The sequence below is a fragment of the Hylobates moloch genome, unplaced genomic scaffold, assembly GCF_009828535.3.
Source record: "Hylobates moloch isolate HMO894 unplaced genomic scaffold, HMol_V3 SCAFFOLD_15, whole genome shotgun sequence".
In the NCBI taxonomy this organism is placed as follows: domain Eukaryota; kingdom Metazoa; phylum Chordata; class Mammalia; order Primates; family Hylobatidae; genus Hylobates; species Hylobates moloch.
Genome location: NW_026652290.1, coordinates 4,593,159 through 4,596,011, shown reverse-complemented (window position 1 = coordinate 4,596,011; position 2,853 = coordinate 4,593,159). Strand labels below are relative to the sequence as shown.

At 56.7% G+C, this 2,853-nt stretch overlaps 1 pseudogene; it reads left to right on the top strand.

Moving 5' to 3' along the window:
* Positions 1-527: 527 nt before the first annotated feature.
* On the top strand, positions 528-1,144 carry LOC116483741 (uncharacterized; annotated as a pseudogene).
* The last annotated feature ends 1,709 nt before the right edge of the window (positions 1,145-2,853 follow it).

Sequence of the window (2,853 nt, the reverse complement as noted above, 5' to 3'; positions counted from 1 at the left end):
ATCCAGGGATGCAATTAACTGATAAGATACCGTGGCAAGTTATATCCGCAGTTCCTAGGAATTCGCCCGGTTGATAGCACCCAGAGCCCCCGCGTTTGTGTCCGGTTGATAACACCCAAAGCCCCACGTCTATCACCTTGTACTAGATTTAAAGCCCCTGCACCTGAAACTGTTTGCTTTCCTGTAACCATTTATCCTTTTAACTTTTTTGCCTGCTTTGCTTCTGTAAGATTGTTTTAACTAGACTCCCCTCCCCCTGCCCGCCCCCTTCTAAAACAAAGTATAAAAGAAAATCTAGCCCCTTCTTTGGGGGCAGAAAGAACTGTGAGCACTAGCGGTCTCTCAGTCGCTGGCTAATAAAGGACTCCTGAATTCGTCTCAGAGAGTGGTGTTTCTCTACAACTCTCTCAGTTACAACACTGTGAGGGAGGCAGATAGAGGAAGGAACACCCACGCCCCCAACTGCACTGTCCCCCACCCCCATGTTCTGCAGGTGCCTCCCACTGTGGGCTCCACAGAGACAGAGGATGAGGGAGCCACTGATAGGCCCCTGTAAGGCAGCCTCGCTCAGCAAGCAGGAGCAGGTCAGGGGTGAGTGGAAGGATGACAGCCCAGGGCGTCCTAGGCCACCGGTGCAAGAGCAAGCTCCCTGTGCCTCCTGACCGCCGCCTCATTTGCGGATACACATGCTCATGTTGGGAGATAGCTGCAGTCATCTCAGCTCCTGTCCCCCATTCCGCAGGTCCACAAGTCACCAGGTCCCATTCCCCTTCCCCTCCACATATCTCAGAGCTGTCACAGACTCTCCATGCCCCATTTCAGGGGTCTTGGCCCAGGCCTTGTCATGCCTTAACTGGACCAACAGCAATGGTCTCCAACCAGCTCCACCCAGGTACCCCCTGCCCCGCGCGTGTCCCCCATAGTTGCACCATGCCTGCTGGCACCTGCCCTCTCTCTTCACTGGTGCTCCAGCAGCTGCAGAGGCAGGGCTGAACCCTGGGCCGCTCTCAGGGCCCCCACCTCCTGCTCATCCTCCACGTGGCCCAAGCCCTCCATGGCTGTTTGCCTCTTGCCCACATCTTCCATGTTGATGTTGCCTGGGACTGGAGGATGCATCAGAGCATGGGTCCTCGAGCCAGGTTAAAAACGGTGTGTGAGCCTGAGCATGGTGGCTCACACCTGTAATCCCAGCACTTTGGGAGACCGAGGTGTGTGGATCACCTGAGGTCAGGAGCTTAAGACCAGCCTGGCCAACATGGTGAAATCCCATCTCTATTAAAAATACAAAAATTAGCCAGGTGTGGTGGCACATGCCTATAATCCCAGCTACTCGGGAGGCTAAAGCAGGAGAATCGCTTGAACCCGGGAGGCGGAGGCTGCAGTGAGCCAAGATCGCGCCACTGCACTCCGGCCTGGGCAACTGAGAGAGATTCTATCTCAAAAATACAAACAAACAAACAAACAAACCCGATGTGTGAGTCCAGTTTTGCCATTCAGCTTCCTCACATTCACTTCCTTCATTCACTCATTCATTTAATTAACAAACCTTTATCTGTGCCAGGTTCTGCCCTGAGGCTCTGCAGACCCAGCTGGGGAACAAGCCCACCCCCTGTCTTCACAGGGTCTACAGGAGTTAGTGCATGCAGTGTGCTTAGGACAGGGCCTGCTGGAGGAATGTTTACTACTATTATGAATGACAGGTACCCGGGGCTAGTGATCCAGCATTTCCTGCCTAGCGCCCCAGCCCTGTCCATTCCATGAGAACCGGCCCTCCTCAGCCTCACCAGGGACGTCGACATGTCTGACCCCCTGCAGCCTGCAGGCAAGAATGCTTTCGTCTTTTCCTGTCACTCCCTAGTTCCCGAAAAGGGGCTGGGGCTCAGGCGGTGGGGTGGGCTGGACTGAAGGAGCCCAGGACCAGAGTCTGTCCTGCAAGGGAACTGCTCCCAAGACTGAACCACACCCACCCCCCCTCCTGGAGAGGTCCCCATCTTGCCCCTTAGAAGATAGAGGGAGCAGAGTTGAGTCTAAGGGGTGCTGCCCCCCCATACCAGACATCAGGACGGAACCACAGCAGGGTGCCAAGTTGGGGCTCAGCTCCCCTACTTCCTCCTGAGCGAGAGAGAGCAGGTCCTAGGCAAAGGCCGAGCCCCTGGTCCCGCTGAGCAGCCATGGGTGTGAATTAAATGTCTGGTGCGGCCCCAGCCGGCAAGCGGGCCCCACGCAGGCTTCTATCCTCCCTTTATCATCTGCAGCAAAGCGTTTACAGTCAATAAGCTGGCTAATTAATTCTCTTCAAAGACCTCTCAATTATTCATCCTGGGCTACAGAGAGAACAATTAGAGCATCTCCTTGCTCGCTCTGGCTGCAGAAGTGAGGCTGGGCCTGGGCCACGGAGCCCCCTGAGCCCCTGCAGCCTTGGGTGTCCCCAGGGTCCCCTCCCCCTGGCAGAGGCAGCAGGACAGAACCTTCTAGGGGGATCCTCTTCCCCAAGCTTGGAAGCAGCCCAGATCATTATCCCCACTTCTCAGGGGGAGGACACGGAGACGCTGAGCAGGCAGCGACTTCTGGAGTTCAACAGCCCCCTAGGGCAGACCTGTGGATGCAAAGCCGGGCTCCAGGTACGCAGTGCCCTTGGGGGCCGCCAGGTGCTGGCAGCAGGGCCATAGGGACCTGGGGCTGAGCCCTCTCTGCCGCCAGGAAAAAGGTTTATGCCGGGAGGGGAGAGGAGGAAAAGGGGATCAGCTAACAGGGTAGCAGCTGCAGCCAGGCCGGGAAGGGTCTCGTGTCCCAGCGACTGCGGCAGGGGTCACTCTAGAAGGGGTGAAGCCCCGGAGCAGCCCTCAGGTTCCA